Source organism: Nilaparvata lugens, chromosome X (genome assembly GCF_014356525.2).
Source record: "Nilaparvata lugens isolate BPH chromosome X, ASM1435652v1, whole genome shotgun sequence".
Taxonomy (NCBI): Eukaryota; Metazoa; Arthropoda; class Insecta; order Hemiptera; family Delphacidae; genus Nilaparvata; species Nilaparvata lugens.
Window position 1 is genome coordinate 76,377,347 of NC_052518.1, and position 27,508 is coordinate 76,404,854.

Genomic DNA, 27,508 nt, shown 5'->3' on the forward strand with positions numbered 1-27,508 from the left:
CCCACAGTTCATCTCAGATAGAATCTAACTTCATTTATGGATTTGTATTGTCGTTATTGGATCACCTAATGATTGTGTATTACAGTAGGTATCATATACACTATATTGTGTACTAGCAGGTAACCCGTGCTCCGCAAGGGTTTGATTAAAAACTTGACAAACTGGACCTACTAAAATCCAGATCTATATAGATAGAAGAACAATGAGAAGATAGAAAATATAACCGTTGACTTTACTATTAAAGAGGACATATCGATAAATAGAAGAATAGAAGAATTTATGTCTTAAGAGCGTAATGCGCGACTTTATCACTTGCGCGAAACACTTATCACGCGACACGGAGCAGAGTGTGATAATTTTGCAAGAGCAATAAAGAAGCATTACGCGCGAATTACATACAATTTTTTTCCTAAAACTGCCCAAACCTGTTAAATTACTTATAACTGGCTGAGTTAATAATAATTCGTCTTCACTGATATCCATCATGGCTGCAGAGTGCAGAACCGGTACAATTACCGACTTTTTAGGTTAAGATCTGGCCTACTTTTGGCGAGCTGCTTATCATCAGCTGATTAGCGAGCGTAAAGAAACTCTTCTGCGCATGCGCGAATGATTAGCAAGCGTAAAGAAAATCTGCTGCGATGCACAGATGGTTAACAAGCGAAAAAGCAGATTCTCCTCAGAAATAAGCTGTTTTACGAGGAGAATTGAGTATGTAAATTCTTTTTTATGCGCAATTGTAGAAAAAGAAAGTTATCTATCATCAATCTCAAACAAAGTTAGCAAAGTTTAACAAACTGGAAGCATGACAATATGAAAACTTCATGTAATGAAATCTTGAAGGATTGAAAAAGGACCTTTAACAATCCTTGGTAAATTGAGAATTTATTTGCAAAATTTCAAGTTAATGAGTCTAGTAGTTCAGACATGATGATGCTTCATTCTTGAATTTCCTATCTCGTACGTGTAAAAGCCAGTTCTTTCCTTTATTATATTATAGGTACAGTAGGTATATAGTTACTGACTACTTGAAACAGGCTTTAATTTGATTTTTTTCAAACATTCACAGAAAAGTAATATACCTAATAGAGTGGAGCGACTGTTTCTTAGGATGCCAGATTTTGTCTTGTGTCACTTTCCTTATTAAAAGCTGATCCGAAGTACACAGTTGTTCAACCGTGTTTATTTACTCGAGTTGTCTAAAACAGTGGATTATAGAAGCCTAGGTAGTGAAATATCTGAGGAAAAATAGTATAGCCTACTCAAATTACCGGGCCCGTAGCAAATGGCAGTGAAACAGCAGCGTATATGTATATAGCTATGAATTTTGTTCATGGTGTTATGTGGGGTGTTTGGGCGGTCGGGGCGATTACAATAACAGACATACAGGCTCTGGGACTCTACCCAACAAAACCATATTATCCGAGAGTAGAGAATTTTACAACTCAATAGAAATCTGAGTATTCCTTTTGAATATTTTCAAATTATCAATATATAGGAATTTTTCCAACTTATCAAAATCCATTGAGAAAAATTATGAAATCATAAGGTTTCATAATCATTTTGAAGTGTTTTTCATCCTGATCCATAAGATGATCTACAACTTCAGTATCCATTAACAAGAAGAATAAGTAAATACATCATTAGAAATTCTACTCAACTTTAAAGTGTGTTCATGTAGGTCGTATGTCTCCTACAAAGAACATCTCTTTATAAGTTATTGAGTTATTAAAGTTTTCTGTATTTTTAGCATTAAGTCGTCCATTATTGACATAGTAATAGATGAAGCTCTCTGATTTTTCCCATTGAGAAATATGTGAAATTTTTCAAGATCATGCATTTTATCATTCTAACATTAGAATTTGGAGTCATAGTCCAGTTTACATCTTCGATGAATTTTCCAACTCATCTCAATTAGTGAACGCCAGTCGATTATTAATAAACAACTTCTTCTATCACTTCCAATCAAATCAACGAGCTTCAATGTATGTTTATAGAGTATAAACCATATTTTAGTATGAAAATGGCTTCAATTTGTAATCATATTTTGATATGTGGCTGTGTGCAATATAGAAGGAAAATAGTTTCCATAAATTCCCATATTTTTCAATTATATCCATAATCTGAAACTGATATGCCAACCCAAGCCTCATTCAAGCCTCAATTCGATTTCAAAGTAAATGGGTAATTGACTTTGATAACTTCCCTCAAGAATAGAAATTTCTAATTACTCAATATAATTTGCATTATCTATTTATTCTAATAGAATTTCGATTTTATTATCTGGTTGGGATAAAAAGAGGTCTTCTTATAGACTGTCATTTCATGATACACAAAACACGTCCTGGGTGGACCTTGGCCTCCTCTACATGACGCCTCCATACATCCCGCTCTTGTGCTCCCTGCCGCCAGTTTGCCACACCTAGCACACGGAGATCTTCTACCACATCGCTGATCCATCTTCTTCTTCCTCTTCCTTTTTTCGGGTGCTCATCACCCTTTAATCAAGCAGCTTTTGTGGTACTCTTTCATCACTCATTCTTACCACGTGACCAAGCCATTCTATTCTTTTTGCTTTGATACACCTTATAATATTTCTTTCGCCAATTGCTTCATAAATCTCATTGTTGAATCTGGCTCTCCAGTTTCCTTCAACGCAGACCGGTCCCCATATCCTCCTGTACATCTTTCTCTCAAAAGATCTCAACGCTCTTTCATCTGTATTCAAAATGGTCCACGTTTCAGCTACGTAAGTCACAACCGGCCTGATCAATGTTTTGTACATATTTACCTTGTTTTGCCTAGAAATTAGTCTGCTTTTGAAAATTTTCTGATTAGCATAATATGCCCGATTGCCCATCATAATTCGGGTGGAGATTTCATGACTAGTTTTATTATCAGCTGTCAGTGTTACTCCCAAGTATTTAAACTCGCTGACGCCTTCAACCTGACAATCGTCTTCTATTTTCAAGTTTCTAATCAGTCTTTTTCTTTCATCTACACATCAACAAGCCTCTATTCCCACAAGTCAGTTGGATAGAAGGAGTACCTGGCTGTGGAAAATCTACATATATCATAAGAGAACACACGCCAGGAAAAGATCTAGTATTAACTCAAACTAGAGCAAGCATTAAAGATATAAGAGAATCAGTCTCAAGACGTTACACAAAAGAGAACTTATCTATCCAGCTTAAATTAGATTATAGGACAGTAGCATCCTACATAATTAATAATTATGTTATCCTTAAAATGATTATGTTATCCTTTAAATCTTTAAATGATGCATGCGGGATACATCGGGTTTATTGCAGAATTGAGTGGAGCAACGGAAATTATAGTAGTAGGTGACTCCAACCAGATACCTTACATAGAAAGATCTCCAGTAGTTACCAAGTGGAACAAAATTTCAGATTTCTGTGAGCCTGAGGAATATATAACAATGACTAAGCGGTGTCCTGTAGATGTCTGTTTTGCCCTTCAATCATTCTACCACGAAATCAGCACAAAAAACCTCCAAATAAAATCTATACTTCCAACTTTCAAAAACGGCGAAACTCATCAGCTAAAGGAAGATACTCTGATACTGACATTTACGCAGAAAGAGAAACAAATTCTAAGTAATTCAATGAAAAAATATAAGTCTCAAAGAATTAACACAATTCACGAAGCACAGGGGCTCACATCAAAGGATGTAGTATTAGTGAGAATTGACACAAGAGACAATACAATTTATAACAGTGTGCCGCATGCTATTGTTGCAATACCCAGGCATACAGAAAGTTTCAGGTATCTAACAACAGGCTACAATGATGCAGTTCAGGACATAATTGATAGAGTGAAGGACAGGACAGGAGAAGAGCTTTTGTCATGGAATCGAGAAAGGTTGTTGAAAGGAGAAGCTAATACTAACAAAATTGATCATGGCTGATATCGATGAAATCCTTACATCACTGGAAACTGATAACTTCACTCCAGAAATCGATGACTACATTAATTTTGTTCCTTCCATAAATGGAAAAAATGTTGAATTTTTAAATATTTTTTCAACTAATATCCGTAGCCTCCATGCAAATTTCAACCAGCTCATTTGTTGTATAAACAGCTTAAAAACTGATATACATGTAATTGTTCTAACCGAAACTTGGCATACCGAGAACATGCCATTCACTTATAAGATCTCAGGTTTCACCGAAGTAAATAAATGCTCAAAGATGAACAAATGCGACGGTCTGTACATTTATGTTAGAGATAATATTGATGTCTGTGAGATTGCCTGTAACATAGTTGATGCCAACTCTTTGTGCTTGGAATTGAAAATGTCGGATGAAAAAATTTTTAGAATTATAGGAATTTATAGATCACCTAGAAATCAAAACACTGAGAATTCTATCAGCAGTCTAAATAACTTCCTCGATAATATACCTAATTCAATAACTGTTTGCATGGTTGGTGATATAAATATTAATATTCAATCAACTAGCACACAGGTTCAGGAATACCTGCATATTTTATTGAGCAGAGGTTATAAGTCTTATATAAATGGGAGTACTAGAGTCTCGACCACAACTGAATCGTGCATAGATCACATATTTTTCAAAAATAACAGCAAATTCAACTATATTTTTGGAAATATTTTCAAAACAACAATAACTGATCATTATTCTGTACTATTACACTTGGGTAATGAGAAAAATCCTGAAACCACTTCACATAGAAACAGGCCTACAAATAACGTTAAAATTGCATACAACTACAAACTAATTGCTGAAAAATCGGAAAAAGAAAATTGGAAAACTATTTTTGGAAATGATGATACTATAGATACCCTAGTTGACAATTTTGTGGATCGTATAAATGGTTTTATGGATTCAAGTAAAACTGAGAAGTATATTCCTCGCCGAAAGCGTCCCTTAAAACCTTGGATTACGGACGGAATAATAAGATCAATTATTATACGGGATAAAATGCATGATAAAATAAGAAAAGGCCCTGCAGATGCTGATTCGATAAATACATACAGAGTTTATCGTAATACATTGAATAGACTCATAAGTGAGGCGAAGGATAACTATTATAGGGATAAAATAGAACAATGTAATACCAATAGTTCAAAGCTTTGGAGGTGTATTAATGATGCTATCGGGGAGGGGAAGAAAGAGTGTTGTAAAATTGGAGTTGATGCCGAAAGGTTGAACGACTTTTTCACCAATGTTGGGGAGAGACAGGCTAAAACTATAAACAATGATCCCACAAGCTCTCCAAATTTCAATTTCAACAACGATGTAATTGAAACTCCTCTACCGAATTCCTTCTTTATGAGACCGACAAACTTCAATGAAGTTCAAGCGACAATAAAAGAGCTGAAAAATAACTGCACCCCAGGCTTGGATAATCTCAATAACAAAGTACTCAAACATATAAGCCACACTATTTCACAGCCGCTTTCCGTGATTTTCAACAAATGCTTTGAACAAGGCTACTTCCCTAAACATTTCAAAACCGCCAAGATAAAACCTTTATTCAAGCAAGGAGATCCCTTGGACCCAAGTAACTACAGACCAATCAGCCTTATTAGTAATCTAGCAAAAATCATGGAGAAAATTATAAAGAAGAGATTAGTTGTGTATTTGAACAAGCATAAAATAATAATAGATAAGAATCAATTTGGATTCCAGACTGCGAAAAGTACCGAAGATGCGTTAATTGAATTTTCTAATACTGTTTCACAAAACTTGAATTCCAATTACAAATCTATAGCAGTTTTCCTGGATATTAAAAAAGCCTTTGATACAATACCACATAGTTTTCTTTACAATAAACTCGAAAGATATGGCTTTAGGGGAATATTTCTAGAACTCATAAAGAGCTACTTGAGAGATAGAACCCAGTCCTTAACAATCGACGGACTTACTGATGTATCCAAAATGACCTCCTACGGTTTGCCTCAGGGAACGGTACTATCACCAATCCTCTTTATATTATATATCAATGACTTATTAAAGCTGAAATTAAAAAACGCCACAACTATATCTTTTGCAGATGACACTGCAGCTATTTTCCATGGGGAATCTTGGACTGGGGTACATGAAATTGCAGAACAGAACTGTTTGCTCATAAAAAATTGGTTGGACAGAAACACCCTGAGCCTGAACATTGAAAAAACCAATTACATCACCTTCGCATTCAATACAACTGGTAAACCTGATGAGAATTTAAATCTGAAACTCCACTCAAACTGCAACAATAACTGCACCTGCCCTACTATAAAAAGAGTCAAAAGTACCAAATATCTAGGTGTCCAAATAGATGAAAATTTGAAGTGGGACATACACATAAAATTTATTTGCAGAAGAATGAGATATCTATCCTATAAATTCTACGAAGCAAAAAAAATTCTGAACTCAAAACATCTAAAAATGGTTTACTTTGCACTGGTCCAGTCCATAATTCAGTATGGTATATCCGTATGGGGGGCTGTTATAATTCTCACTTAGAAGAGCTTTTCATAATTCAAAAATCAATAATCAAAACAATTTTAAATAAACCCAGACTTTACCCAACCGACTTGACTTTCAAAGAGTTTAATGTGTTAACAGTTAGGCAGTTGTACGTAATAAATGTAGCGAAATATATAATCAAACATAAAGCTAATTTTCCTTGCACAAATAACACAATCAATAACCTGTACAATCTGAGACCCTCCTCAAATAAGTATCTTATGTACAATACAAACATTGAAACCATCAGAAGACAACTTATATATTTAAGCACTAAATTGATAAATAAAATTCCTGAAGAATATATCTGCTGCGCAAAATTGACTAAAAAAATAAAACATGATATTAGTATTTGGATTAAAACGAACTATTTTTCTACCTGTAAATTAAACAAAGTAAAAGAGGAACTTAGTGTTTTTGTGTGCTCACTTACCAATCTAGTGTGGACCTTTTTATTTATTTTTCTTTATTAAATTAACTATCCTATCATCCCACCTCACCTTTTTTCCTAATCCTTTATTTTCCTCTCAAGGATTGAAAGCCTTCCTAGTACATGGGTAACCATAGTTGGAAGAGCTTCAATCCCACCCCTTTACACCAAATTCTGAATTAGCATCTTGTACGGACATTTTTGTTTTTTTTGTACTAATTTTGCTAGTTGTTTATTCTTGTTGTAATTTAATATTACTTGTATTTTATGTATGTGTGTATAGGAAAATAAATTGAAATTGAAAATTGAAAAAATTGAAATTGAAATCTGCTGACATTCGCATGTACTTTGTTTTACCTACATTTATTTCAAGGCCTAAAACTGTAGCTTCCTCCTTGAGTGTGCAAAACATTTTTCTTTCAGGCTATGCTCATTCCTTGCTAACAAAACAATATCATCCGCATAGGCCATAGCTTGGCAGGTTCTATTTATTATTGTTCCTGACGTACCCAACTTCTGCAGTGTTTTTTCCAGCACTAAATTGAAAAGAGTAGCGGAAAGAGAATGTCGTTGCCTAACGCCAGTTGTGACACTGAATGAACACTCGGCTCATGGCTCAGCTTATTTGCGATGTTCACTTGAGCTGTTGCCTGTTGACCCGGCCATAGTTAGCCTACCTTTATGAGATTGACAAGCTTTCTCACATAAAACACGAACAATTCCCTAAAATTATTGGAGAAGGACCAACAGGCACAGCTCAAAACTGTTCCTTCCCCGAATTTTGATTTATACCATATAGGCCTAGTCCAAAGCAAAAAGTAGGTCATGTTCCATACACTTCTGAATTTTAGTCCAATTAGCGCAAACATTTGAAAACAGGAAGTTTTCATGACTCTATTTTTGATAACTTTCAGACTAAAATTTCTTGAAAGCTTTTATCGACTACATAACTAACTCTTGTTATGCCCCCCTCTCCCTCATGTGGCGTGAGGGACTGCCGATGATTTCTCAAAAGGTAGGAGATTGATTGAAAATTTCAAACACATTTCATGACATTCCATTTTCATCAAAAAGATGGTTGTTGATTTTCCAATATTTTTTCATATTTCTTGAAATTTTCAAGGACAGTCTGCGAGTGACCTCAGGACAGAATAATGAAACTAGTTGAAACCGCAAAGATGCAGAAAAATGTTCATTTGAGATAAATTTTTGTTGTTTGAGCAAATATTCAAACAATAATATGATAGAAGAGAGTTCAATAATAAATATTGTTCTTTCCTCTGTAGAAAATATACTCTCTGTCAAAGATAAAGCAAATGTCTGATGATATAATATTTCTCATTCAATTGAATTAGTGATAAAACTTGATTCTAATCTATACTATAATTCAATTCAATTTATTTTCACACACACATACAAGTTTATTACAGAGAATAGCAAAAAGAATACGGTACATGCAAACAAACAACAACAATACACATTGAAACAAAATAAAAAGAAAGTAGTGCAAAAAAAGGATGGAAGATTGAAGGGGTTTTCCAACTGTAGATAACCAAGTACTAGGAAAACCTTAAATAGGTGTCTAGGAAATAGCTCTAGGAAAGAGCTGTCATATACAGGATAGGGAAATACATGTACGGGATAGGAAAATTATATTTGACGCATCATCACGTCTGAACTACTGGACTGATTGACTTGAAATTTTGCATATCGATTCTTAATTAACCGAGGATGGTTATAGGCCTATTTCAAACTTTTCTAGATTCCACTCGGTCAAGTTTTCAGTTTGTCAAGTTTTAAAATAGACCTTTGCGGATCACAGATTACCTGCTAGTTCGAAATAAAAATGCAATGAAAAACAGACTTTGATCTCAAAACCTTCTCATCAGTAAAATATTTGTAGAAACTGATCTGCAAAGCGGTTCAGCTAGTTTTGTGATTATTGTGTAGATTATACACAAAAGAAATACACTGTCTCGTATGTATGGATTTGAATATTAGGAGTATGTTGGTGAAAAATTGACGAAGTATAATTCTTTTGATTGAATGACCCTTTTCAATTGTCACCTACAGTGACTGACCCTCGGCCTCGCCACTCGCCACTCGCCACTCGCCACTCGCCCCCTTGTGTAGGCCTACTAGACTGGCTGGTCTTCCTGTTCTCAACTGCAAGTGTGAGATGCTTTTTTGCACTCAACTGTTGCATATTCAGCGTCCTAGCAATCCTTGAATACAAAGTGTTGAAAAAGATTGCATTCTATGAACCAGGTTGTGCTGTACCTCTCAATACTTATAACTTTCAATGCAGTTCTTGTTATTTTTTTCTAACAGTATAGGTGAAAAGTATAGACGTTCTGTTTTTTCCGATTCAACTTTCAGTTCCGCGTTTTGCTACAGTTTACAGTTTATCAGAGCAAAATATAAGCTTTGATATGTGAACGAGAGATGGGAAATCCCGTACCGTATGTCAGAACATGAGATTTCTTCAATACCTACTAGTGTTATTTTCCATAATGTAGAATTTACTCAATGGAAAGAATTGTTCAAATCTTAATCGCCTTTATAATATTTATTTCCATTGTTAATTTCATTTTTTTACACGAATTGCCATTTACAGGATTGCCGAGAAATAGCCTCAACGGTAGACTAATCGGTTTACCTATTAAGAATATTGCATTCATACAGACAAATGTAACCCACACTTTCACTACTTTTAATAATATCATGATATTTTCTGGTTGATTTTTTCGTCTATTGTTACCAAAAGCGAATTCTTGATTAAATACTCAATGAACATGTTAGTGATTCACTGTTTAATCAATTAATGAATTGCTTGGTGACGAATGTGTTCATAAATTTGTGTCCTGAATGATACTTTGATAATAAAAAAATATACAGATACATAGTCGCACAAGGATGATTCAAGCAGTTGGATAAAGAGAGAGAATATTCAATATTGACATATTGTATATGAATATATTATCTAGTTTCTCTCAAGTACAGTTTTTATTTTGACACTTTTTGGTACTCAAGGTTATTCCCTCACTTCAATACTTTTGAATGTTTCGTGAATTATTCCACTTAGGCTTATTATCTTTCTTCCAACTTCACATACTTTTGTGCTAACGAATCTGTATGATGAAATAAATAATATACGTTAAAAAGTATAAAATATTCTCAGCTATCGTAATTATTTATCCAGTATATCCAAGTATTAATTAACCAATAACAGCCAATCAGTTGAGGTAAATTATCTGAAATCGGCTACACTGTACATCAGGTATTTATAGTGTTAACAACGATTGTTCCTCATTATTATCAAATAATGAATTAAAGCCTGGCACCGGAGAATAATTCGTAAGTTGTTGAAGTTGATCCAATTCAAAGTTTGAAACTGCTTTGAAGTGCAGGTTTGTGTTCTCTCGTCGAGGAGCTTACGCACGCGTCTACACAGGCCTATTTTGCGGATGGCCCGCGAGCCGGTTTTTGCAAACATGTAGGCTATACCGGTTTGTGCAAGCACATCTCGGTCCCTACAACGGTTGGTAGGGTAGTGAGCCTAGTTGCGTCTTACGTTTCGCCTATACAATTTCGCTTATTGCTTATTCCAGTTGTTTATACCACAATTATATCACAGATCTATCGGAAGCATTGAATAGGCCTAGTGTATCAGTATCATGACAGTTTTACAGCTACGGAGAAGTTCAGTGTCAACAATCTGAACAGATTGGCGTCACATCAAGTCAAACCTATCCAAGTCAAAACGAGAATGTTTTGGATTATTGCATGTGGAGGATTCAGTGTCATGTGTGGTATGAGTTACATAACAAAGAACCTCACTTGTATATCGTAGCATAGTTGGACTGATATGTGTCGCGTATCTCTAGCATTGTACTCTTGCTTTTACCGCTTCAAGGTACGGGCATCGGGCATCCTGAGCCATACAAGTGTTTTATTGGTGTATATTGAAAACGTGAAGCAGACTGTAATCAACAATGTTTTCAACATTGATGCGTCTCTAATAAATAGAATTATTAATTTAAGATAGACATGACGTGGCAATACTTGTTAGCAAGTCATGCGTATATTGCATAACTACACCACATTAATTCAGTCATGTAGGGGGTGGATGTTCTACGGAACTGCTGTAAAAACTTGATCGGTAATTAAAGTTTATAGCCAACCATATTTGGGCTAAGTTATTGTGGAAGCCAGTACGTACATGCCACAATCAGAAGCCGATCGACGCTACCAGACGTAAGCTTATTTCATCAACCAGGTATTTTTCTACAAACTTGACAGGAATAAATTTATTTTATATGAATTGATAATTATCTTATGACTTTTATCAAGAACAAGTTGTTCCTATGGTGAACGACAGGTTTAGTATGATCAATCATCAATGTCGAGTGTATCAGAGACCTGAACTCCACAAAAATATATTATCTTATCAATAATAAAAATTCAATTCCAAATTAAATGCTACCCAATAAAAAATATTACAGATGAAGATATTACAAACGGAGAAAATAAGAAGGGAGCAGGATATGGGAATTACACGCATTTCGACACATTCACATTACTTGCAATAATTGATTTCAATCTCTTATTCTTGTTTTTACTTTGCTTTTGATTTTATTTCGTCCAAGGCATGTGGTGTTGAATCTGAGAGTGTTTCTATGTTAATTATTATATGAATCAAGTAATACAGTATTTCATTTTGTTGAGGTAGAAGTGTGAGGCCAAAGTCACACTTAGCAATTAGCCTACACAGTAACATTGATTCTCATTGTCATTATCTTGAAGTTGGATGTTGAACCAGTGAAAAATATAAATAAATCTATCCAAGATATGTGCTATACCGATGTATGACAGAAGCTATCTAAGCATTGGACAGAAATTTACTTACTGTTCATTGGTTGGATGTTTGAAGAAATTTCCAATAGATACCGGTATGGTGTTTTCTTCTCATTTCACCTTCAAGTTCAATCCATTAAGTTATTATATTTTCTTTTCCTTCACGCCATGTGTTCCTGTAATAATCGAACTTAATACCAATGTGTGAAGGGTAACTTTATTATTTCCCTTCACTCTATGTCATACTGACCTCATAACCACCTCATAAACTGCCCACGCGAGTTGGTGTTGCAATAAAATTCTCTATTACATCACCATAGTCTTATTATTAAAAAGAACAATATCAACGAATTAGAAATTGTTTCAAACAGATAAAGCGATACAAAAGGTTATAGAGAAGGCCATGACTGTACTTTATCTCTACTGACTATTTTACGTGTGAATATAATTCTAATTAAATAGTCCAAAATTCACCGAGTAAGACTAGGCTACTGCTTACAATGCTAAACTTCATTATTCGTAAAAATAATTGGCTAAAATTTGAAGAAAACGGGAATGATTTTGAACAGAAATATGGGTGAAATATAGTGAAATAAATTCACTTCGCCAATAATTTAGGCACTTCCAAGCCATAATTTCAATTCTCTTTTTGATTATCTTAGAATCAATGATTAGAACTCCTTGACCCGAAATTAAAATTCCGCGTGTTAATGTCAAATATGGCCTTTGAACCCGTAAGCTCCGAGATGGAGATCAAATCACACTACCTCACTAGGTAGTGCCTTTTTGCTAAGAATCTTACGGTCATGATCATTATCTTTGTAATTTTAACACATAAGAAAATAATTAATATTATATAGATCACCCATCCAACTCTGCTGACAATTCTTGAGTACATTGTGTGATAACCGGCATGATCGCTTCGCTTACCTGCATTCTTCATTTGAGCTTGCTTTCTTCCGTTGAATAATCAATAGAGACTTTCAGGCTAGAGCCTAGATTCAATCACCAGTTGATTTTCACTATATAGCTAAAGGTTGCAAATATATTATTTTTCCAATGAAAACATTTTTTTATCAGATTGAATGGCAATATATTTTTCCTGAAGAGTTATGATTGAGATAGAAATATGATATTATGAGAATTATTTTATTTCAGTCGAGTTCTATGAAATTCGAGATAGAAATTATGTAGGGTTGTAAGGAATTATCAAATCCTTCCAAGTTCCAATCCAATTGAAAAATTCAAAAATGCAATGAAAAAGTGGAGAAGAAGCCCCTCTAGCTCAGCATCGCCATTACCCTATTACCTAAGCTGAACCTGTGAATCGAATTCAGACTTAAAGTTCAAACATCCCTGTGCTCCTGAAAACCCTGGAAAAACTAACTTCAAGAGCAAAAGAAATATTAGCGTAATTTGGAAGTACTCTTGACTCGAATTAAATCTCTTGAAAGGTGAGAGCCATTTCACTTTTATAAAAATATTTTATAAAAAATATAGTTTTAGCTATAGAATGTATGCATTATTTCAGCATAATCCTGAAATGTTTGAATTGTTTGTACTGTAGCTTGGAGCATTATATGAGAAAATTCCTTCTTACATTGGTGCTAAGTTATACAATAAATTGCCTGCTGAGTTGAAGTCCAAGTCAATGAGCGTCAGCTTATTCAAAAATAGTTTATACACCTTTCTAGCTGCAAAGGCTTACTATAGAGTAAACGATTTCTGTAATCCTTAGTACATATTGGCACTTATAAGTTGTATAAATACAGGTAGGCTATAGGCACATTTTTTAATTATCTTGGTTTAATTTTGTTCTCTAATTTTATATTTCATTGATGTGAGGTTTCTTTCAATAACTTATTCTGGATTATATTTTCTGACGATGCTCAACTGTTTATTGTATTGTACAGTATGATATTCTATGTTGAATAAATGAATATCTTATCTTATCATATGTTTTTCTTATGTTAGCATTGACACAGGCCCAGGCCCATGTGCACCATAGCTAGTGCTCTTTTTGGGACGGTACACGCCGGTACGTCGTCCTCTTGGGACTAACATAGAAATAATGAAAAATATTTTTTAACTTTAGGTTAGTCATTATACTTCCAGATAGCGCTTCAAAAAACTTTTTTTGAGGCTAATTTTAAAATCTTTTCCCCGTGGTAGACCTTCCTTCTCAATACGAATCGGACCCCAGACCCCAGACCCACCCAGGTTAGGCTTAGGATGTTTTCAAGAACCTGTTTATCATGATGATAATAATAGACTATTAAGAAATACCTATCAATGGTATCAAATTACCGGACAGCCTGACACCTGGATTGTTCTAGATTTTAAACCAAATTGTTAACATATAATTGTAATTATTGTAACCTGATGATTTTTTTTATGAGTTCATGAGACTGGATTGATGGACTAGACATTATAAAATATTCAGTGAAAATCAAGATGTATATTGTTCTACAAATAATGCGTTCTTTTTTAGAATTATTGATGATTTTTCTCTGTCATTTTTCTTATAAGTAACCCTTTCATTCTTGACCCAAATTCGACAAAAATACTTTCCGTTTTATTTTCTACTGGGTGGGTGAAAAGTCACTCACCAATTATAGGTGGGATTGAATAGTAGCTTAGAGAGTGCAGATTGAGTCTGATTGTAGGGGGTGACAGAGGAATTTCCCTCACTTTCTCGTAAAGGTGCGAATTAAGTGAAGGAGTGACCAGAAGACATGTTTTTGTGTTAGGGATTGATTGGATAGGCAGGTAAATTAATGTGGAAGTCTAGAGACTGGTTGGCAGACATGCACTATTGATCAGGGAACTGGCTGGGGGGTTGACGGGGGTGTCTAGCACCCTCAGCCACTTTTCCCCTCTTTCCCCATTCTGGCTAGACGTTTCTCACCACTTCCGCCTTGACCTAGTGCTTCTGGCACCCCCAACGGTGCTCGTGTCCAGACATCCCTCAACAAAATATCATCTATAGGAGAAATATATTGATGGCAACCGAATCTTATCAGACTCCACAAATGAGCGACATGTTTTTCAAGAAGCAGTTCTAATAAAGCAAATTGATAGTGACGCCTCATTCAATATAAAATGGCATAATTTTCCCTTACCCTGTTGATCATACTCAATGTTTCAATCAGTGATGTTTCTCACAAGATGAAGACTAACTTTAGTATGATGCCATAAACTTTGAGTGTCTAGATCTCTAGATAGACATGCAGATGAAGTGATGAACTATCATTAAGCTTATTATTATCTAGAGCGTTTCATAAATTATATATATTATATACTGATTTCTTATCCTTGATTCACCCTGTACTTGCCTAGACAGTCTCCACTCAAGATGTCTTTCAAGTAAATAACTATCTTCAATCTTCAGCAGTACCCATCAATATAATTCCATCTTGATGATTTTCTCCCATCCGTTTCTTGGTCCTGATTTGATTTAATGAGACAGTCTTGAATGAGACTTCAAATGAACCTCGCCCTCTCTGTTCATCCTTCAACATTCTCTCTTTCCTCATAACCCTTTCTCAGGATCCCCTTCATTCAAGAGTATACTTTGGCTTACATTATCTTCTAACAACTATCATCAAGCGTGTTCATCCCTCAAATCTTTGCCCACAAGAAATATTCCAATGAAAATCTTTCCCGCATCATACTAACATTTTCTTTTCATCATTGAGTATTTTTCTAGTCGCTGATTGCGTCACAGACCTTCTCGTGATCATTTCTTTGTCAGTCTATGAGCTGAGCCAAGTGAGTTGATTTAGATGCCATCAGATACAGAGGTGTTCTTGTCAAAGTAAGCTTTTAAGGTAAGGCTCAATTTATTGGTTATGGAAACAGTTTGAATCATGAATAGATGTTCATAGTGCTGAAGCATACAATGCTTAATTGAGATCGATTATGTTTCACTCTGTAGAAAGGTAGCATATTTTAGTTTTAAATGAAAATATTTACACTCTCCCAATGAAAATTATTCAATAGTCTTTCAATTTTCAGAACTCACAAGGTTCAATTTTAGGCCCTCTCCTCTTCACTTTGTATGCTAATGACCTTTCTTCCATTATCAAATTCTCCAGTTTCCATACTTATGCAGACGACCTCCAAATCTATTTAAGCTGTCCCATAACAAAAATTAATGAAACAGTTGGAATAATGAATCAGGATATCAATTCGATAATGGAATAGACAAAGAAAAATGGCCTTAAGCTTAATCCCATCAAAACACAACCCATTATAATTGGATATTCTCGTCTTATAACAATATTGACCTTGAATCGATTCACAAAATTAGTGTAGATGGTAATGACATTCCTTACTGTAGCTCAGTTAAAAATTTAGGCATTATTATGAAGAATACTCTTGACTGGTCAGGACAAGTGAACAAAACTTGTAAAAAGGTATTCTCAGCCATGCATGCATTGAAGAAAATGCACGATATCCTCCCTAGAAACATTAAATTATTATTGGTTCAATCTCTCATCTTCCCACATTTAATGTATTGTAATTCTGTTCTTAACGATATGCAAGTCACTCTGAATGATAAACTACAGCGTTGCCAAAATTATTGTCTACGTTTCGTCTACTCTCTCCAACGCCATGATCATATCACCATAGCCCACATTGCTAGTTCAACATTAAAGCTTCCCGATCAAAGGCTTTTTCGAATAGTCAAGCTTGTTAGAGATATCTTGAAATATGGTTATCCGAACTATTTTAAAGATGATTTCAAATTTGTCTCTGAAGGTAGGAGGATAGATGCTTCACATACTAGAACCGGAAAGTACTTTTAGGAAAGTACTTTAAGGATACCCAATCATCGAACTACTATTTTCACAAAATCCTTCTTAGTCAGTGCCTGTCGTGCATGGAATGCACTTCCTGTTTCTATCAGGTCTATCGAGAGCCGAGCAAGTTTCATCCTGACTTTAAAAAAAACATATTTTGGAACAAATGACTGAAACTATCCGGCCCTAGAACGTTCACATGACAACCATCCCTCACCCATTCCACCAATATAAACCTTTAAACCTGTTATAGAACGAATTGTATATATATTATATAAACTCATGTTATTTCAATTATCCACTGCATACTGCTGTATATTACTGAAAGTTGATAACCCTGATCTACTTTCAGCCTACTTCATTTTATTAATCAATTATTTGATCTTATCTACCTATATAATTTTTTACTTTATCAATTTTCTGTTTTTTTTCTCTTAAATATTCATATTGATTAAAACTTTTACAATATTTCCATTAATAAATAAATCCTTAGTTTAGATAATTAAATTAACGTTTTGGTAGAGAGTTAGTGGGGAGGATATTTTTAATATTCTTTCCGAAGAATGGACATTGATATGTCCAAAGCTCCGCCAATTTATGTAGATGCATAACAATTCAATTATTATCTATAGTTATTATATTACAAAATGCTTTTTCATATCATATACAGTTCAATAATTATTTTCTTAGTCTATATTATGAAAATTCATCTATAATTTTGCTGTATTGTAAGCTATTGTATATAAGTGTATAAGCCAGTATATATTGTAATCTACACAAATAAAGTACTCAATCAATCAAATTTTGAAAGAATGTCAACTAAAATACAAACCTTGTCTCTAGTTCAAGTCAGGATTGTAATCTGCTCTAATCTTATTCCATTTCCCAAATTAACTTTTTTCTTTTCAACTGAACCTATTTGAAATGTCTATCAAATAAGGAATCGCATTCTAGTTTTTCTTGAATGTGCAACTTCTAGTTACAGTAATGAAGTCCCTCATGGGAATGCAGTCGAAACTCAGTTACGCACACATCGATTATTGGACGTCCGATTTTTTGCCGTCCTTATAATTTCTATAAGGCTGGCCAATAGCGACAGGACATGCATGATGAACATGTGCACATGTTGTCATACATTGTTGCGTCATCGCAGCTAAAGGCTTCGAACAAAATTTTTTGACGTTAAGTTTTTGTATCTTCAATTTATGTTTTCTAATTTTTCATCACTACTCTATTTGAGGTTGAATTATTCTTGTATCACTATGATTTGTAATTTTCCAGTGAATTATATATTGTTATTGGTTGTTAATTTTATGTTAGAAGCCTTTTGATGATGTCAAAACATTCATGATGAACATGCATTTACACACATGTATATCATGCTTGTCCTACCGTAAGTGGCCAGCCCAAGATTGAACATCACTTATTTGTAGATTGAACAACATTATGTGTATCTGAACACATCTTGCCAAGTTTCGTTCAATCTGGGGGAATTTATTTATTTATCCAGTTTATTAGTCAGGCTCATCTTGAACAATTCTGCGGCAAAAATGTCAACTAGATGTTATTTTGAAGCTTCGGAAGTATTCTACAAAACAATGTCTGATACTACTACTAATAGTAGTGTATGTCAGTAGCAAATAAATTTACAGGGTGGAATGTGAAATTTTGTCCCCGAAAAATTTATCATGTTTCAAGCTTTTGATGTTATATTAGTCATGAAAAGAGAAGCCTACTTAGAATGAGACGATTCTCTTGAATATCATAGTTTGGGTAATTTTGAACATTATGGTGCTAGAATATTATAATCTCTGACTATAACTGAATAGCAACTGATATCAAAAGTTTTGTCAATAATGGTCACCATCTTGTATTTTTTAATGATAATGACTGTTTTCGTTGTTTCTATAATCTGTATTCTCATTCAGCCTATTATCAAAAAGAGATTGAGTCCATTTGCAAGTCTTTATCATGAAGTAGTATTGAAAAATCGATGCAGAAACTAATATCAACTATCCAATATCTTCAACTTTAAAAATGTGAGAATCATGGCTGAGTAACATGATAATCATATTACTTGTATGTTCCGGTATGTCCAATTGACAATATTGCCAATACATTTGGCTTGCTCATCGCAACTCCACTCTGCTCGCTTCAAGCGCTCTTCAAAATCATTCCAGAAAGTTCTCAATGATAGCAGTAATCAAAACACTTCTCTCCCCCCACACCAACGTCCCATTAACACTCTGGATGCTCATTTATTGTTCTCGGGTTCAAGTATTGGAGGGACCATGCTATTTGGCAAAGTGGTTGCTTCAAAAGTTCTCTCTCAACTCGCACAGTTCTCTCTTCAGTCTCCCTCACAATTCCAAAGCCGCTTAAAACCTTCAAGTTCAAAAGTTATCTTTCATCTCATAGAGTTCTTTCCCTTTCAAATCAAATCAATTCAATTCTCATGACTATACCAATAGTGATTACAATATTTTCACTTCAATTTCATAAAAATCAGCCTTTCCGATTTGACTTTATTCAACTCAGGCCCATGTGGACTATGTCAGTTCAAACGGAGATGAATCAGCTGATCGTTTGAAGCCGGAATGTAGCACATTGGGATGAATGACACTAACAAGTAAACGTGCTATAGTGCTGGTTTAGTGTTTGTTCTGAACAAAGCTCAGGCTAGAGCTACCAGAGGACTGTAATTTACTATTCAAATAATCAAATACAAACAAGGGGCAAAATTTAATCTTCAATTTGAGCCAGGTTATTTGTACAGTTAAACTCTGCATTAATGAACAATAAAAAAGAGCAAAAACTCACCAGATTTAATCCAATCTTGTCTACTTGCCCTTTGAAGCCTTTATTAGGTGTTTTGGTCAGGTTCAGGGTGGGATGAAATCTGGGAATAAGACAGGTTCAGGCTTCCGGGCTGTCTTTTCACGTTCAACTTGCAGGCTATGCACTGTGTTTCGAACAAAGCTCAAACTGGATTCTTTATAAATTCAAATCTGATTCAAATTAATTCAATTCAACACTATTTATGCTGTTATATTCATAATTCACACACACGACACTCAAACAATCATTTACAAGAAATTTCCGATCGAAATTACATGACAAAATACAAATTCGGTCTTGCAACAAGACAACGGGCTGACAAGACAAGATGGACTGAAAACTAGGATGACAAGGCCAAAACAGAAGGACGGTCTGCGCTGGCGCAAACACAAGCCTACTATTGGCAGAACTGCAGTCTGGGATTTTGGCGCTACAGTTCGAATTCTCTGGCCAGACCATACCCCCGCCTCTGAAAAACTATTTTTCAGCCAAGTTACAAAAACTGAAAAAAACCACAGAAAGGAAAAAATCCAGACATGCCAAAAAGAACAAAAACATCAATACAAAAAAACAACACAAAGAAAAAATGCAACAAGCACAACAACTATTGAGTTGGGAGTGGATATAATTTTGTTACTGGTCTTTTATAAATACCAGTTTTTAGGCGAACACTTGCCACTCGAACCTCACCGTCACTTCCCGGAAACACTTGCTCAATGACACCCAGTGGCCACTGCAATGGAGGTGTGTTTGGTTGGTCTACTACCACAACCATTCCCACACTGATAGAAGTGGGTGATTTCAACCATTTTTTACGACTTTGAAGTTCGTGCAGGTACTTTCTTCTCCATCGGTTCCAGAATGATTGAATAAGTTGACTGATCAATTCATACCTGGTGAGACAATTCACAGGGACACTGTCCACGTCCTGCATGGGAAATGATTTCAACGGTGTTAGAGTCAAAAAGTGCGCTGGGGTTAAAGCCAGCGGTTCACACAGATCCTCACTCAGTACACACAGTGGGCGGGAATTCAGGACACCTTCAATCTGCACCAATACAGTGTTCAGTTCCTCATAGGTGAGAAGTTGATTGCCAATTACTCGGAACAGATGCAACTTTACAGATTTGACATTTGCCTCCCACAGACCTCCAAAATGCGGTGAACCAGGGGGAATGAATTTCCAATCAATTTTGTGTTCGGCGAGTTGACTAGTCAATGTGGTTTGAAACTCGGACGAGTTCAAAAGTTGAGATATTTTTTGCAACTGTTCCTTGGCACCTACAAAATTAGTACCGCAATCGGAATACATCACACGACAGGGTCCACGACGTGACAAAAAACGACGAAACGCAGCTAAAAACATGGGCGTTGATAGATCCGATACCAACTCAATATGTACCGCCTTTGTTGCCATACACACAAACAGACAAATGTAGGCTTTCAAAACACAAGGATTACGACGTCTCGTCATAGTAAAACGCAGAGGACCAGCGTAATCCACACCACAATTTTCAAATGGTTTGCATTTTGACACTCGACAAGCAGGCAGGTCACCCATTTTTGGAATAATTGCATTATTACTAGGTCGAACACGGAAACAACGGTTACACTTAAAGACACAAATACGAATGATAGAGCGAGCAGACAGTATCCAGAATTTCTGTCTGATCAAGGACAACAATAACGAAGGTCCAGCATGACAATTCTTCTTGTGATGATAATCAATCAACATTGATATGAAAGCGTCGGATTTTGGTAAGATCATCTGATGACAAGTCTCAAATTCCAGTCCAGCATGAGACAAACGACCACCGACGCGAATCACACCTCTATCAATGAATGGAGACAGGTGACGTAGGCGCATAGAACAATCCTCTCCCTTCTCTAATTGCACAAATTCAGATGAAAAATGTATCTTCTGTACCACTTTACATAGATACCTCTCAGCAACATCGAAATCTGATTCTTCTGATTGGGGTAAGATTCATAAGAATTTGAGAACAAGAATTACAATTCTCAAAAGACGACCATAATCCGAACAACGACCAATCAATGAATATACTGCATTGCTGTTACAATCAGGAGATTTTGTGACTGTCAACACTGACAGTTTTTTCGCCTCCAGTGGATCCACTATCTCTTCCATTTGAGTTCGGACGGGCCAATCGCATTTGTCCTCTGCTATCCATGATGGACCTGAGAGCCACAACGGAAAGTTCACAAGCTCAACTGGTGATAAACCTCTAGACAAACAGTCAGCGGGATTTTCAATTCCAGCAACATGCATCCACTCCTGTATACAAGAATCCTGTATTTTTGCGACGCGATTACCAACAAAAGTTTGCCATTTCGTGGATGGAGCATTAATCCAACACAAGGTGACTGTAGAATCAGAGAGTGCGACAATACGAGACACATGACAACGTTCACTAATAATATTGACTACTGAATTCATGAGTTCTGCCAACAAGAGTGCCGCACACAACTCCAAACGAGTTATTGAAACAAATTTAGATGGTGCTACCTTGGACTTTGAACACAATAATACAACTCTTGGCTCCTCGCTCTCCTTCTGCGACTTCACATAGATAACTGCACCATAGCCAGACAATGATGCATCACAAAAACCAATCAAACTGATGTGAGAATCCTAAAACAAACCAACGTGACGTGGAACAGCAAATTTCAACAATAGAGGCAACTCTTTTTGACAATTCTCCCAAAGAGTGCAGATAGACTCAGGTGGCTTCTCGTCCCAATCCACTCCTAATTTCCACAGTTTCTGGACAAGACATTTTAGAAATAATGTAAACGGTGACAAGAGACCAAATGGATCATAGATACGAGCCATCACTGACAGAATAGAACGCTTAGTAGCGACGACCTCACCACTCTTGACTGAAAACTGAAACAGATCAGTACTAGGTTGCCAATTCAATCCCAAGATAGCCAAGGAGTTGTCTGCTTCGAAATCCTTGTACGAAAACGATTTCTCTTCCTCCGAGAATTTCTCCAACATTGATGGTGAATTTGAAGTCCACTTTGTGAGCGAGAAACCTCCTCCCTCAAACAGCTGCTTGGACTGACGATACAGCTCCGCGGCCTCTGACTCTGTGGCGACAGATGTGACTAAGTCGTCCATGAACATGTCTCTTGGTATTCTCGCCTTGGCTGCTGGAAAACGATTTCCATCCTCCTCTACAAGCTGGTGGACGGTGCGAAGCGCCAAATATGGAGAGCTTGAAACACCAAAAACAACACAATTTAGCTGATAAATTTCGATTGGATCCTCTGGCAAAAATCTCCACAATACACGCTGATAACGACGGCAGGAATCCTCCACTAATATCTGTCGATACATTTGTTTAATGTCGGCAGTTAGGGCGATTGGGAACAAACGAAAATTAACTAACAAAACAAAAATGTCAGTCTGCAATTTGGGACCAGCATGAATAACTTGGTTCAATGACAAACCAGATGATGTTCTGGAGCCAGCATCAAATACAATTCGGATGGGCGTGGTAGTGCTGCTTGCTTTCACGATGGCGTGATGTGTTATGTAGTAACCACCTGGGTCTGTCTGATCTGCTACAAACGACATGTGACCCCGACGTAGGTAATCGATCAATACTTCATGATATGAAATACGAGTATTGCTGTCAAGCTCTAGTCGTCTCTCCAAAGTCAGCAGTCTGCGTTCGGCGACAGAATACGAATCTCCCAAGCTGCTGGGCGGCTCCGCAAATGACAAGGCAACAACAAAACGACCAGAATTCACAGACTTCCGAAAATTTACCTCACACTCCAACTCTTCTGGTTTAAGTTGACAGCTTGGTGCAGGGCACGATTCCAACTATCAAAAACGTTCCACGAAACTATCCAACGATGGACTACTAATGAATGGACTACAGATGGCTGTAAAACAATTTGACACATTCTTTGTTGAAGTGAGAATCGGTGCTCTCCCCATCAGAATGTGACCAAAGACACTATTAACAGTCATCAATTCGTGCAATTCACCTATACTAGGACTCCTACGTAGCAAGGGAGGAACTAACTCCACACCAATGATGCAATCTATTCTACTAGGAAGGTAGAATTTGTCGTGAGCCAGTGTGAGATTTTCAAGATGATGAAGTTTGGATCTGTCGATTTCACAAGAAGGCAACTTGTTGATGATTTTATCTACCACTGTGGCATCCATCGAAAACTTGATGGTAGGATCCAACTTCGACTGAATCGACACACAAGTACGACCTCGAACTTCACTAGTACCACCACCGAATCCACGAACAATGGTTTTCATGGGCTGGAATGGTAGTCTCAAACTCCGACACAATTTGGCTGTAACAAAATGACACTGACTCCCGGTGTCAACCAAGAAACGAACATCACAAAGCTGATCATTACAATCTCGAACATGTGCAGTGATGGTCGACAACACAACGGTCGAATTTTCTACATCGTTGGATGTAGAACAACAACTAATAGGTGATGTGCCACCTGCCTTGGAGTTCGACGAGGACGCAACACCTTCATTGGAACTTGATCTGGAAAAGTGCAATAAAGAATGATGAGATTCTCGACATTGAGCACACTGAGTTTTACTACGACAATTTTTACTCAAATGATCCACATCAAGACAACGAAAACAACAAAACTTTCCTTTAATCAAACAATAACGATCCCAAGGAGTCATTTTCAAGAAACTTGCACAATCTACTAACCGATGACCCGGTTTTGAGCACTTCAGACAATTGGGATTTTTACTAGATGCATCGTTAGATGAATCATTAGATTGAACCACAAACACCTTTGATTTATTATCCTTTTTGTGCTTCATATTAAACGATTCAGTCTGTTTCTCATCAGAAGGAAGAGTCTTAATATGCTTTTCAATGAATTTGACATAATCGGTATAAGTTGGCATAGCCTTGTCACGGACGGCCGAATCAAAATTTCTACAAGAACTTGGATCCAGCAATCTCAAGCCATGATAGAGGAATATCAGGTCTGACAAATCAGTGAGTCGCAATCTCTTCACTGCATTGATTGAACTGCAAAACCCATCCAAAATCGCAATACAACCTGCCTTTGATTCTGATTTTATTGGACGAAATTCAAAAATTTGTTTGAAATAGGCATCGACTTGCGCCCGTGGATCGTTATAGTGGGTCAATAATGCCTGCCAAATTATTTGATAATTGTTAGTCAATGGTGGCAAATGACGACAAATATTTGCTGCTTGTCCAGTAAGTCTACTTACAAGATATTGGACCTTCTGCTGATCGTTCAAACTCTTGTTGTCATGTACCAATGCCTTAGATAGTTCATAAAACACCAACCATTGAGTCTGGTTCCCATCAAATTTCGGAAGGTCGATTTTAGGCAACACCGACTCGGACACGACCGGCTGTGCACTAGCTGCTGTAGCTGCCGAAGATTGAGCAATAGCATCAGTCGCCTCTTTCTGTTTGAGAGTGTTAGCCGCTACTTCAATATACTGAAACAGATCTAGGTGTGAGTCGTTGAATGCTACAACATGATCTTTATTCAACTCAAGTTCCAACTCATTAACCACTAATTCTGTCCTTTCATAATCTGAAATGGTCTGAGACACCCGAGGATACAAGATTAAAAATTGCTCAGCAACTTTTGGATCAGAGACATTTTTAGACAGTTCATAAATTCTTTGCAATCTGGCATACAATTGTTCCAGTTTAGCGCGATGCACCCTGATTTGTTTCTGTAATTTTTCCTCCATCTTGAACTCATACACAAAACAATTCAGCCCCGACAATACAAACAACAGACAATAAAACAAGAATGAGTTCAAAACTAGATGAAAGGAAGAATCACAACTAGTAAGTTATCGCAGTTAAACTTTGATTATCAATTCACAAGATAAGTTACTGCTGAAGACAAAACTATATGATTAGATAATGTTCTTCCAACAACTCACAAACAAACAATAACTTGTTGAATTGAACAAACAAATTCATGCTGGTGATTAACCTTCACTAACATGTATAACAAAATGGACAATACAAATTCCAACAAACAAACAAATTCCTGAGAAAAATAGCACAATGCGCCTAGTTTCAGGAAATTACAATTTCAACTGAAATAAATTTAATTTCAGACAAATACAAATTGACAAGAAACCTTGCTCTAGAACAAGGCTACAACAAACTTAAGTTGAGCATAGATCAGACCATTCTCAACATGCCAACATTGGACAAATACGAAACTGCTTAAATCCAATGTGTGTGAATTAATCAACAAATTACAAATTTAAATTCATCATGGCCTGGCAGGACCAAGAAATGTTCTGAACAAAGCTCAGGCTAGAGCTACCAGAGGACTGTAATTTACTATTCAAATAATCAAATACAAACAAGGGGCAAAATTTAATCTTCAATTTGAGCCAGGTTATTTGTACAGTTAAACTCTGCATTAATGAACAATAAAAAAGAGCAAAAACTCACCAGATTTAATCCAATCTTGTCTACTTGCCCTTTGAAGCCTTTATTAGGTGTTTTGGTCAGGTTCAGGGTGGGATGAAATCTGGGAATAAGACAGGTTCAGGCTTCCGGGCTGTCTTTTCACGTTCAACTTGCAGGCTATGCACTGTGTTTCGAACAAAGCTCAAACTGGATTCTTTATAAATTCAAATCTGATTCAAATTAATTCAATTCAACACTATTTATGCTGTTATATTCATAATTCACACACACGACACTCAAACAATCATTTACAAGAAATTTCCGATCGAAATTACATGACAAAATACAAATTCGGTCTTGCAACAAGACAACGGGCTGACAAGACAAGATGGACTGAAAACTAGGATGACAAGGCCAAAACAGAAGGACGGTCTGCGCTGGCGCAAACACAAGCCTACTATTGGCAGAACTGCAGTCTGGGATTTTGGTGCTACAGTTCGAATTCTCTGGCTAGACCAGTGTTTAATGTAGCTGGTGCATATGACCCTTAGTCGAATTTACTAGGAAACTACAAGTTTTTCAGAGTTCCAACCAAGGTCATATTGTTCAGATCTTGAAAATTTTTGTTTCTAGTGGAGCAGTTTTTTAGTTATCATAATTAACCCTTTATTGCAATGTAATAAAAATATGTTGAATAAGTGATTTATTGCTTGTTTTAACATTCAGTTTGCTCAGTGTCAAATGTTGTCTTGCATTGAATTTTCACCATGCAAAATGAATAAGTAAGTCAATTCTGATATTCCCATTATTTCAAAATTAGTCATGAATACCCCTAGAATATATTCAGCTAATCATTTTCTAAAAAAAATGTTAATGTTGAATTTGGAAAAAAATCCTCCCATAAAATCATAAGATTATCTCAAATTACTTCAACTTAATTGTCAAGAAAGTTCAATTTGTCTGACTTGTCTCTTGCCAAGCTGCTCTTACATATTATATCAATTCATCTGAAAATGAAATTTGAATTAAACCTTATTCTATTCATTCTTCTTCTCATTCATTTTGTTTCAGATTATCATTCACATGCCCCCTTAATAGGATATGCAATACAATGCATTTTATCAGACATAAATCCGATTTCCAAAATTTGTCGTTTTCTTGACTTGACTTTTGTAAAAACAATATGTTTTTAGAAACGTATCTGTTCTCGTACATCCACATTTAATTGAAATGTTTGAACAATTTATCTTTTCTCGGACAGAATCGAAGTAAGTGATTTAGGAGATATTATCATAAAAACTTAACTATTTTCGAGTTTAGTTCTTTCTAGTTTCAGTTCTCGAAAATAAATGTTTAATAATTGTTTGTATGTAAAGAAGTATTTTTGTTTGTTTGTTTGTTCAAAAATCTACGCTCTTCATATTGTTGGAAAAGTGTAGACGTGTTTGTTTTAATGACGAAGCAGTAGAAGTACTATTACAATAATTACTATATCCACTGTTGCACAGCTTTAAAATCTCATATAGTTTGATGTATAGCTTACGCTACACTTGATAATGTTTCAGCGAGTGCGTTGCAGTGCAATCTACCCTGTCCCTGCATTGTGAATCAATATCCGTATTCAGCAAGTTC

The 27,508-nt window shown here is 35.9% G+C and overlaps 1 protein-coding gene across 4 annotated transcripts in view; it reads left to right on the top strand.

The window, feature by feature from the left end:
* The window catches only part of LOC111047779 (protein ECT2), a 263,745-nt gene that overhangs the window by 49,669 nt on the left and 186,568 nt on the right, over positions 1–27,508 (top strand). Inside the window, exon 1 of one of the 4 annotated variants that reach the window (XM_039441647.1) lies at positions 11,188–11,206. The exons of the other annotated variants lie outside the window; for them this stretch is intronic. The gene's annotated coding sequence lies outside the window, so the exon portion shown is untranslated. Of the gene's footprint in view, positions 1–11,187; positions 11,207–27,508 lie in introns of those variants that run through there. 4 annotated transcript variants of the gene reach the window in all.